The sequence below is a fragment of the Tachyglossus aculeatus genome, chromosome 24 (assembly GCF_015852505.1).
Source record: "Tachyglossus aculeatus isolate mTacAcu1 chromosome 24, mTacAcu1.pri, whole genome shotgun sequence".
Lineage (NCBI taxonomy): Eukaryota > Metazoa > Chordata > Mammalia > Monotremata > Tachyglossidae > Tachyglossus > Tachyglossus aculeatus.
In genome coordinates, this window is record NC_052089.1 from 19162112 (window position 1) to 19174930 (window position 12819).

Consider the following 12819-nt stretch of genomic DNA (forward strand, 5'->3'; position numbering starts at 1 on the left):
CCCAATTTTAGAGAGGATTTCTGTTTTCCAACATTCTGTTTTCTGAGGCAGAGTCTACATAAGCGATTTCATCAACCCTCTCTGCATTCCTTGTTCACTGATCTTTTCCCATCTTCACACATTTAATCAGCCTGGCAAGACAAAGGAGGAGAGGGTGTGAGGGAGTTGTTTTTATATCCAACTAATTTCGGCTGGAATTATTAGCAGAAATCTGTCTTGCAGTGAATTCAGATTCCTAGCTTTACAGCACAGAATAGTTTTCTGTTAGGAGGAGGGGCAAGGACTTTGGGAGGGGTAAGATCGTTTTAAGCAAAGAAATGGAGTCAGAAAGGTGGAAGGAGCCAAGGTAAGTCTGGATCATGATGATGAAGCTCTCCCAGAGTACTTTTTAGTCCAATCCCTATGTTGAACCCCTGTACCTCTCTAAGTCAGTAATCAAGGCATTACAATTCAATAGTGCTACTGGTAAAGAGGGCTAAAAGAAGAGGATTATAATGGGAATCCTTGAATCTTGAATCGATACCAACTTTTAATGGAATAATTGTATTAGAAAATATCTGTGCTTAAAAAGGAAGAGCTATATTTTTGCCCTATTTTAAACCTCAAGAAAGGGAAATGTTTTTTCTCCATTATATGTAGCCTGTTTTTGTGGGAGAGACAGGAAACCCATGCAGAATTCAATAAAAATGTTATGTTATTAGGAAACTGACTTCATTTATGGGAGTGACTTTTCATTCATATGCTATAATTCTTTAAGATTCTGTAGTAAGTGTTTCTGATGTGGCAGTGAGCCAAGCATGGCCTTTAAACCCGAGAATAGTTACGCCTTTATTTTTAGAGATGCTAGAAAAATATAAAAGTCATCCATAAAGTCTGTGTCTGGCAATATAATGAATATAAAGCCCAATATAGAAATACAGTCATTCAGTTTTTGTGGCAGCAGGGTATTAAAACCTTTCACCCACAAAGGCAGAATTGGGGGAGATAAATGAAGCAGTGTGGCTTAATTAAAAGAGCACAGACCTGGGAGCCAGAGGACCTGAATTTTATTTCCAGGTCTACTACTTTTCTACTGTGTGCCCTTGGTCAAGTCCCTTCACTTCTCTGAACCTCAGTTACCTCATCTGTAAAATGGGGTAGAGACTGAGCCCCACATGGGACATGGACTGTATCCAATCTGTTTAATTTGCATCTACCCCAGCACTTAATACTGTGCTGGGCACATAGTAAGTGCTTAACAAATACCAAAAAAGAGTCTTTATTATTACATTTAGCATATTTCCATTAAATCTGCATTTTATAAATTTAGCTACTTCAAATCCCAAAAGATGGAATACTAGACACGTTCTCTGTTGGGGGAGCAAAACCAAATACCCACTTCTTCAGCTTGCCGACTTTCAGAGAAATTGATTCGATCCAGTCCCTGACTCAAGTGGCTAACACTCCAGTGGTGTAAACAAGCATACAGAACTGCTAAAACCCAGCTCAATCCTATGCTTTCAGTATTTCAATCCTTCACAGATTTTGTTGACATTTGCTCCGCATGCCAACTGTATTTGAGAACTTCTGTCTACCCACATTACTGTGGTTGGTTGGAGGTTGCAGTCAGCTGGGTCATTCTGAGAATGAAGCAAGCACAGTCAGGACACTGTTCTTGGCTGTGGAGCCTTTGGCTCTCAGTGTTTGCTTCTTAATATCTCTCTATGCTATTAATCCAAGGGCCCCGTTTTTCAGGAAACGCCATTCTATATTCAACCGCATGGCTCAGTCATAGCCATTGAAACATTGCATTTGCAATGTCCCCCACCCTTCACACCAAGAAGGAAAAAGAAAAAAAAATCCACTGGATTCATTTTCTGCATATTTTTAGTCAGAGTCATTGATCCATCAAGAAAGAAGGGCAAGCTCGTTTCCAGAAACTTAAATGTAATAAATATGTGTGGGTGAGAGCTGAAACTCTCAAAGGATTAAAAGATTCTGGGAGATTGGAAGAGATTAAATAAATTGGATGAGTGAAAATGAACCCAAGACAAGGCAAGATAGCGAAAGCAAAGTGGGTTATTGAGCAGTAATGCTATTAATTTGGCAGATGCCAAATCAGATCACACAAGCCAAAGATGAAATATTTTTTGGATGATGAAGGGAACTGATAGAGGAGGAGGTAAAAAACTGATGAGGGACCCTAGTTGTGTGGTCCCTTCTTTATAAGTACAGTTTGCTACTTCATAATAGGAATCATAGCAAAGGTCTGGGTCAAATGGAAGGACTCCCTAAGGAGATCTGACATTATATTGTGGTTGAATTTTAGGAGTCTGCTATAGAGATACTTTTTCATGAGATTATTTGAGCATGATATGCATGATCACTGTAAAATAGCCACCTGGCTACTTTGTCCCATGTGGCTAAGGATATCTTCCAAGGGCTGAGGTTGTGGTGCCTTGGGAGACTTAGAGATCAGGGTCAACAACCACTTCATGAGGAAACCCTTCTTTAAGAGCAGCGAGTGGAAGACACACCTTCCAATTTCTCACCAGATAAATGATAAACTCTAGAAGGGCAATATTTTGATACTTGATTTTGTTGATAGTGGGGACAAACAAAAGAAAGTTTGTTCTTTTAATAGAATTACTGTAATATTGTCAATGTTTTCTTTGTTCACTGTACTTTTAAAGAGTTACAGTTTATATGCAATTGTCTCTCTCATCTTAAATTGTAATTCCTGAGGAGTGAGATCTGGCCTATTGCCATTCACTGTATTTCCAGGAGTACCTACAACAGTGATCTTCATACCATAGACACACAATAGATACATCATGGTAATAATGATTAATTAATTTGCTTACACTGTTTTAATTCTTTTTGCTCAAGCCAAAGAGTCCTGTTCAGATGGATTAAGGAAATGGCATAACTGCCTTCTCTTCTTCACTATATATCACTGTCTACTTAGCCATACTTTCTCTGATGTCTTCCATCTGCTAAACCCTTCAGCTGGTATTGGACCTAGTGAGAGAATGTAACTCCGCAACTGAAGAAAGGAAGCTCAATTAAAGATTCATCTTGCATAAATTTAATTTGGTAACAGTTGCTCAACGGTAAAAGCTCTACTTCCTTACAGTGATCTTGAAGCTCTTGAATCCCACTAACTAATGGCCTTTCTATTGCTTCACAAATTAGTATATGTTGTCCCATTTCTAATGTCATTAAATCCTAGTTTCTTTCCTCTGCCTTTTAATTTCAACATTCTCTCTACCTTTAAGATTCATTCATTCTACCTTATTTATTGAGCACTTATTGTGTACTACACTAAAAAGCTCTTGGGAGAGTACAATACAACAATAAATAGTCACGTATCCTGCCCACAATTAACTCACAGTCTAGAGTGGGGGAGACAGACAGCAATTCAAATAAATAAAATTACAGATATGTATGTTAGTGCTGTGGGGCTGGCCGGAGGAAAGGAAGAGCAAAGGAAACAAGTCAGGGTAATGCCAAAGGGAGTGGGAGTTGAGGAAAAGTTGGGCTTAGTCTGGGAAGACCACCTGGAGGAGATGTGCCCTCAGTAAGATTTTGAAAGGCAGATTTTGAAAGTTCTTGATATTAACCCCACGGAACTTAAGTAAGCTTTCCCTACATTCTCCCATTTCTCCAAGGGCAATTTACACTAGACTGCAAGCTCTATTGGTCAGAGAACATATCTACCAACTCAGTTGTTTTCTCCAAAGCACCCAGAGCAGGGCTTGGCACACAGTGAGCGCCTAATAAATACTCTTGATTATCACCTCTTACGGGAATACTACATTGCACAATTTACTGTGCTGACAACTGTAACTCTAACATACTTGTCATGCACAGAATTCTGACAAGAATAAAAAGTATTATTCAGTTAGGTTCAACTTATGACTCAGCCTCTAAACCCTGAATATATTAGCCTTCAAACTTTTATTTTATAAACTGTAAGTATGGTTCAGAGTCATTTCAGTGTAAAATCAGATATACAGAACAGATTCAACCAAAAAATAGTTTTCATTATTTAGTATCTGACAGCACTTAATAGCATTTTCCCCCTTCATATTGCACTTCCTATTCTTATCTTCTTTATACACTTATGGATGGTAATGAGCTTTCTTCATTTTCATTGTAAAGAGCGAAGGAATACAGTAATAATAATAATAATGATGGTATTTGTTAAGCATGTAATTATGTACCAGGCACTGTACTAAGCATTGGGGTTGATACAAGCAAATCAGGTTGGACATAGTCCCTGTCCCATGTGGGGCTCACAGTCTCAATCCCCATTTTACAGATGAGGTAACTGAGGCACAGAGAAGTGAAGTGACTTGCTCAAAGGTCACACAGCTGACAGGTGGTGGAGCGGGATTCGAACCCATGACCTCTGACTCCCAAGCCCAGGCTCTTTCCACTGAGCCATGCTTCTTCTCTACAGTAATTCTCAAAGAGCAATCTCTCATTTACAGGTCACTCTCTTTGATGATAGCCTAACATTGCTCAACATATATTTTTTTCTAAAATATCCAGTACCTTCAATCTGCTTTGTCTGATTAATCTAGTTCACCTGAATAACTACCTGTGATTTTAGACCACAGCAGTAACTTGAATTTATATATTCATTTTATTTCTGTGAACTGAGGGTACATACTATCAAGATGATAGTGCATCCTGATGAACCACATCCAGACATGAGGCAAATTATTGCCCATAGAGACAAAAACTGTACTCCGTAGGCTCTGGGTGGTGGTAAACTATGGTAGAAGGCTTAGAGTGGGGACCTTAGTATTATACACTTTGTTCCTTAATTTAAACTGGACTGGCAGGTATTTTATTTGCTGTTTCACTGTCCCACAAGGAAAATGCCTAAGAATTGGGTTCACATTTAGAAAGAAACTCAAGGAAGTCACCTCCTCTCCTCCTCTTTCCACTTAATAAGTTGGTATAAAGTGCTTACGATGGGCTAAGGACTAGGGTAGATGTGAGTTTGTTCATTCATTCTTTCAATTGTATTGATTGAGTGCTTCCTGTGTGCAGAGCACTATCCTAAGCGCTTGGAAAGTACAATTTGGCAACAGAAAGAGATGGTCCCTACCCAACAATGGGCTCACAGTCTAGAGGGGGGAGATAGACAACAAAACAAGTAGGCAGGTGTCAATATCATCAAAGTAGATAAATAGAATTATAGATATATACACATTATTAATAAAATAGAGTAATACATATGTACAAGTATACACATGTGCTGTGGGGAGGGGAAGGGCAGAGTTTATCAGAATAGACACACCCCTTGGTCCAAATCAGGCTCCCTATGTGTTTTTAATCACATTTTACAGATAAGGCAGCTGAGGCCCAGAGAGATTAACTAACTTGCCTAGGGTCCTACAGCAACACAGTGACAATGCTGGGATAAGAACAAGTCTTCCAACACCAGAAACTATGCTCTTTGTATGGAAAACCTCACTATCTCCCATTTTTCCACAGTTTTACTGCCATGCACATTCTGCAGAGTACAGTTTTCCATTCCTCCAATTCCATTAGTTGTGACCTTCTATACATTACCACATTCCCACTTAAGACTGAAGTAGGCTTCACCTTCACCACATATATGACAGGAATCTTGCAGAAATGCCAACAGCAGTTCTTGCCAACATGTGAGGACATAGTCTTTATTTCCCTCTGGAGGACTGTTGTATTGTACTCTCACAAGTGCTTAATATGATGCTTTGCACACAGTAATTGCTCATGTGCCATTGATTGACTGAGGAAGGCGTGAATGCAGTGAAAGATAAAGATACAGAATCTTACTTTATATCTCAGGAGCAGAACTTTCTATGAGTTGTTCTCCAGAGTAGAGACTACTGAGAAATTGCTACAGAGTGTTTTAAATGTCAAAATAATAATCACTTTAAAGACAAAAAACAAGGGAGTTCATTCAACTCTTTCCATGTTATTACTTTTGTGTACACAGTGGTTTTCCTTTCAATATTTTGCAGGTGGTTTCACAAGAAGATTGTATACAGTGCAAGAAACAGAGACTTTTATAATGACAAAATCATTTTCTTCTCCCTATCCATCCCTTATCATGCTCAGAACTGCAACTCCTGTCATCTCCCCATCTCAGGCAAGTATGAAGTCAGTGTTGTCAGGAGGTGATCATATATCCTACCCAGATAATGACACAATCCTTTTCTCATTTTAGCACATACTCACTTTATCAAAGAGAAAGTTTACTCCTTCCACACAGAGACTAGAATTGCACTGAACAGCCTACCATTTAGGCTGAACCATAGTGTCATATTCACTTTGCAGAAATATACAGAAATCAAAGCCAAAGTTAATTATTGTCCAAATTTTTCACACACCTTTCTATTGTTGATCTGAATATAGTTTCAAATTCATTGTCTGACAGTCAGCAACCTTATCACAATTATTTTGGTGTATGGACTTAAATACAAAGAAAATAACAATGCACACATACACTGGATACTTTACACTTCATGTTTACTTTTTCCATCAGCATCTGGCCCTGTGGGAGATGTGGTAGATTTGCCATGTAATATTTCTTGAATCCAGGAGCATAATAAAATGTTACATAAAACCTGTTCTTGAGACGTATTTTGTAGAACACATATTTACATGCTGGATTGCTCATCTGTGCAGACAATTTTAGCTGTCTTTATAAATATAGAATAATATGCACAGCTTCATCTTAGAAAAATGAAATGACCAGTCTCCCAAATGAAAATAGTTGCATTATAATACAGTTGGTGAAACAAAGTTCACTCACTGGAAATAGCCCAAGGGAATGATTGATTTTCCTTGAGAGAAAAAAAAAACTTTTACAGATACAGAACTATGCTTTCTTCCTGAAAAATTACTAGTGATATTGACTCTTTTTATGTCAAAAAGAGTCCTCAGAAATTCAGTAGATTCTAGGCATGAAATTTTGTAATTGATAGATTAAACAAGCTATAGGGAAAACTGAGTGCTATTTTACTATGTCCCCTTTTTTGAGAGAGCATGAATTAGTGACCACCAAGGCCCTCCATTTAGGAGAGTTTAGGAAATTTTCACCTTTGAGCAGTTCTCAAGATGATGTACCTGAGCTGAAATAATAGGACTGAGGGTCATCCTTTGTTGTGGATGGTTGTTGTCATCATCTTTGCTGAAAATTTGAGTAAGGCAGGTTCTTTTGGTGGGGTTAAGTTGTACCTGTTCATTTAATCTTGAAAGACTTTCATTTCTTGCCAAAAGAAATTTATGACTTTTAATGAGATGATTTCCCTTCTAGAAATGTTACCATCTCAAGAAAATGCCTTGGGTAAGAAAGCTTAATGTATTTCTCTGTGACTCTCCCTCATTGCTGAGTTGGGTAAGTACCAAAACACTTTCTATATTTCTGTATTGAGCAGATACATGTTTTTCACATGAACTGCCACAGAATTGTCTTTCCATATTACAAATGGAAGGAAGTGAAATCTGATATTTGAGGCAAAATTGAGATATGACACCATTTTTGTAAGATTGACTTGATTTGCTCTCAAGTGAAGCATTTATTTGCTTGTTCCATTATCTATAAAGTAGAAATAGCATTGTGTTTCCTATGAGTGATGTTTTCTAAAAAAAAAATGAATGAGATAATAGGATCCTTCTTCGCAGCCCATTCCTGACACAAACCTGCCGTCACCTTCTGGTGCCCGTTGTTTCCATCGATCAGCCCTTGATCGCTGACGTTATTGAGGACCTGCCACTGTTCTGTCCACTTGGAAAAGTCCAGAGGGAGCAAAGCAGAGGCTCCCTGTCCTCAAGGAGCTCCCAGTCCCATGGGGAACGGTTATTTTGTGCAGTGGGATTACATCCGTCCCCTCACCACTCGGGTGCGATGGATCTGACCCGATCCATCTTCCCTCCAAATCTGGCATTGCTGGCAGCCCGCCATGGGCATCCCTCTCTCCTCCTCATAGCCATCACCCAGCTTCATTCTCTTGCTTACTGAGAATTGGGCAGTAAGGTAAGACAGGGACTGTCGCCAAGCCGATTATCTTGTATCCACGCTTTGTATATGTAGTGCCTGGCACAAAGTAAGTGCTTATAACAAATACCATTGAAAAAAACAACAAAAAAAAAAAAACAGGTGGGCAGACAGGGGTGATCCTGGCCACTGGCTTAAAGCAGATATTCCAGGGAGAAAGCCCCTGTGGTAGAGTGTGAGAGCCAAGCCATCACAATTGTCAGCTGTGTGACTTTGGGCAAGCCACTTCACTTCTCTGTGCCTCAGTTACCTCATCTGTAAAATGGGGATGAAGACTATGAGCCCCCCATGGGACAACCTGATCACTTTGTAACCTCCCCAGCACCTAGAACAGTGCTTTGCACATAGTAAGCACTTAATAAATGCCATTATTATTATTATTATTATTTTAAGATAGCTAGCTCTGAGGTCTTATATCATTTCAGTGTGGTCATAATGTTTTGAAAAAGTTGAATATTATTAAATGAAAGTGTAAAACCCTGAACATGACACTTTCGTTAAAAATTATGCACACATATCTCTGTAAGAAATATGCTTTGAGTTTTAAAAAATACAATAAGCATTGCATTTGCTTTCAGTAAATTTTAAATTGAGAACTTAGAGTATTTGTTATCCCAAGCTAATGCAATTATTTCACTTAACTGAATATTTTGGTGAATACTGAAAGGACTAGATACAGTAGAGACAGTAACTCAATTCTCTACTTAGCTTCACTATTCGGAATTGGCTTTTTCATGATAGAGTTTCTCAATTGTGATGAAGGGGTATATACATTGTCTAAAACTCCCATAAGATTTATGAATCTTCCACAAGATATCTAAATCACCCTTGTGAAAGATTCATAGTCTTGCAGTATTTTTGCCACTGTTAGAAAATGCATTTGTTTGAAGTAGTCACAAGAGTGTGATGGAAAATGTTGCTCTTTTAGGGAAGCAGAGTTGTTACCTAAATAGAATTCCTGATGAAAAATGACTTTTATTGTTTTGACAGTCAAGGGTGCCAAGGATATTGAACACATTTTAACTTTTTAAAAATGTGGTCCTGCAGCTAGTCTTTAAATGGATCTTTATAAGGAGGCCAGCCTGCAGAATAATACTATTGTGAAGGTGTCTTTAGTATTGAATTTTGCTCCCTGAATGCCTAAGAACTAATTCATTTATATATATGTATGCACTTAAGAAGGGCATGTTCAAGCCTTTATCTACTGAAAACAACCAGGGATCTTAAACAGCTACAAATGGGAAATTTCAGATTTTATTTTCCATAAATTATTATTTGGGTAGCATTTTCCTTTCTTTTGCATAATCATTTGTTTGTTTACCCAGCCAGATTGGCGGCACTTGAATGTTCTTACCTCAACTGACTATGGTGTTTCTCATTAATTTATATTTTGGACCATGAATTAAGGTTTGTTTAAACCCAAATTGTTGTGACATTTTAATGTAATCCCAAACCCTGTCTCTGAGTCTCAAAGCTACAACCAACCTTAGATTATTATAGTTCATAATCATAATAATATATGGCTTTTAAGTGTTTACTATCACCAGACATTGCTCTATGTGCTGGGGTAGATGCAAGGTAATAAGGTTGGACACAGTCCCTGTCCCACAGAGGGCTCACAGTTTCAATCCCCATTTTACAGATGAGGGAACTGAAGCCCAGAGAAATGAAGTGATTTGCCCACAGTCGCACAGCAAACAAATGGTGGAGCTAGGATTAGAACCCAGATCCTTCCAACTCCCAGTCCTGTGCTCTATTCACTCATTCACTCAATCATATTTATTGAGTGCTTACTGTGTGCAGAGCACTGTACTAAGAGCTTGGGAGTGTACAAGAGAACTGTTCCTAGGCCATAACCACACTGCTCCTGAACAAAAGACCACCTACTGTGATTACAAATGGATAACTTAAGGATAATTGGTATTCTCGGTAATAAAATGTTACACTATAGGAACTTCAGAAGAGGTGATATTTCCTGCTTCCTCTTGGCAAAATGATAAAATCCCTAAGCTTTAGTACATCTGCCTAGTTGGTACCCAAACTGTTGTCATAGGAGGAATTTAGCTGTGCATGAAAGATTCTGCTTTACTGGATGAGATTTTTATTACAGTTGGGGACAGTGTTGTCTATTAGTGTCAGTGGATACTATTAGTGGATTTATTTTGGGACCTTTAATAAGCCGGTAACTTTGCAGTTTGTGTACTCTTGTGTGGATCCCTTTAATTTCCAGAAGAAATATCATTCTCAAATCATCAGTGAGCTTTTAAATACATGATGGTTGCCATTAATTCTTACTTTTAATTGTTTTAAGAACAGTGTGGACATGGATGAACAAATAGCAGTGCTAAAGTGTGGCCATGGAAGAACAAATAGCAGTGCTAAACTTCTGTACAGCTTCATCTTCGTATATACTAGGTTGCCTTTCTTGAATAGATTGCCAATTCTCCCTTTGGAATGCCTGTTCTTCATCCAAATAATTTATTTTCCAGTTTGAAATGCAGGATCATCTAAAGTATGCAAAGAAAAAGTCAGGCAAATTCCAGTCTTCCCCCTCTTGATAAATGTTATAAATATGGCATGGTAATTTGGGTAACAAATGAGAGACCAGAAAAATAAAATGTAATGTAAAGCTACCGTTGAATTCCTACAACTAGCATGATCCATGAGAATAAAAACTAAATTAATTTATATATTTCTTACTCTGATAAAATCACAAAGGCATTAGAAGTTAAATTTCCAGGATTCAGCAACACTGTTGACTAAAAATAGAAAGTGCAACCGTTGTGTAATTCATTAATGTTCAGTCATATTGACAGTTTAATGCTCTTATAGTCACCAATTTTCCACCTTATCAGCAAAGGAAATAAACAAGGGTTTTTCGGGGGGCAGAGGGATAGGTATGTGTTCTGTGTGTGTGACATTTAACAATGATCACCGCAAAGTACAGCATAGTTTGGGATTTTTTCCTAGGATCTGGAGGGTGCTATTGAAAATTACATCTTCATGAATGACTTTTGTGTTCTTTTTCATTCAAACGTTGATGCTCAGTTTTTAGGTTAGTCCCAAGTTTCCTTTTCTCTGGCCCTAGTAGTCAAAGAAAAATCTTTGGTTTTGTTTTTTTTCACATCACCCCCTTCCCTTGTCCTTCTTTCTTTCTGATTGAATATCCCAAACAATTTCAAGTGTTTTGTAAAATGTATATGATGTATTTTGACTTTTCAAAGTCATTTTCTCCAAAAAAAAAAAAATGGGATTCCTTAGGCAGACAGAAGAGTAAAGCCTACTTTGACAGTGTCGGATTTAGAAATAATTGTAAATTATTCTGGTAAACCTTTAGTAGAATCTGTTTATGTCATCTATCCACTGTCAACTAACTTGTGTGTTGATGAGAATGAGAATTAGTGATCCAAGCATCTTGTTTGCTGGTGCTCTCAACCACTGGGACTAACTTGATTTTAAATTTGAGTGAGTTTAAAACATGAAAGAAAAATTTCCACCTGTGTCCTTGGTTTAATCTGAAATCTTCTCAGGCACATTACCGTGCAGTGTATCCAGCAGTATGTCACCAGTAACTCTGACGGAGTTGAAGCAGGTCAGGGCTTTTGAAATTATGCTCGGAACAAATAGCCCAACAGATGGGACAAGTAGGAGGGCTGGGAGAAACGGCAGTATGGAGGTGAACCGAGGCATTGTCATGTAGAGCAGAGTTATGTTTTTAAAAAAGAGTGAATGTGAAGCCAATTGGAAAACATCTTTGATTAGTTGTCATGTGAGGGATGATTTTGTGGAAATTTATGTGAAAAGGCCATGTTGTGCTATTTTGAACATATTGGAGTTTGAATAAGAATGATTTTGGAAAGCAAAAAATATTAATTACACATTACAAATAGGTGTTTGGCTACTCATTGGGGATTCTAAATTATTGTTGTTCTTGACGGACTTTGAGAGGTAATTTTTTAGGTGCTAATTTCAAAGACCAAATACTTTTTCATTACGATGTATTCATATTCATTGTCACCTTCCTACGTTTCATTACTATGAACAACTTTGCAAATGCAAGAAAAAATACAGCCCATTTAGTAAAGGGGTCGTAGTTCATATTTTCTCAATTAAACCCTTTTTTTATAGTATTAGTTCAGTGCTTCCTATGTGTCAAGCTGTTACAAGTGCTGGGGTAGATATGATTTAATTAGGATGGACACAGTTCCTGTCCCACGTGGGGCTCACAGTCTAAGTAGGAGGGAGTACAGGTATTGAATACCCCATTTACAAGTTGAGGAAATCGAGACACAGAGTGATGTGCACAGCAGGCAAGTAGCAGAGCAGGGATTTGAACCCAGGTCCTCTGACTCCTGGGCCTATAGTCTTGCCATTAGGCCTCACTGCTCCTCAATCTAATCAAATCAATCTATGTAAATTAAAATCTCTGGGAGAAACCTAATGCTTCCTTAACCTTCCTTACCTTAAAACAACAGATCAGTAGTAATGAAAAGACTTACTAAATATACAACCATTTTCTAACTTTTGAATACACCTAGCATTTGTGGGGAAATAAATTATTTTGAAGACCTGCATTAATCATCAGAAACAAAAGTAATGATTTAAACCATTATATGTAGCAGACAATTAAATAGACAGCTTGAGAAACATAGTCGTTTGGGGCATGATTTTAAAAAAGAGAAAATAAAACAGTTTTTTGGAACTTAATCCTTTTACAGATTTCTAGTTAGTAGGTAGTGGGAAAACAAAAAAGAACGTATATGGGTCTCTCCTCCTAT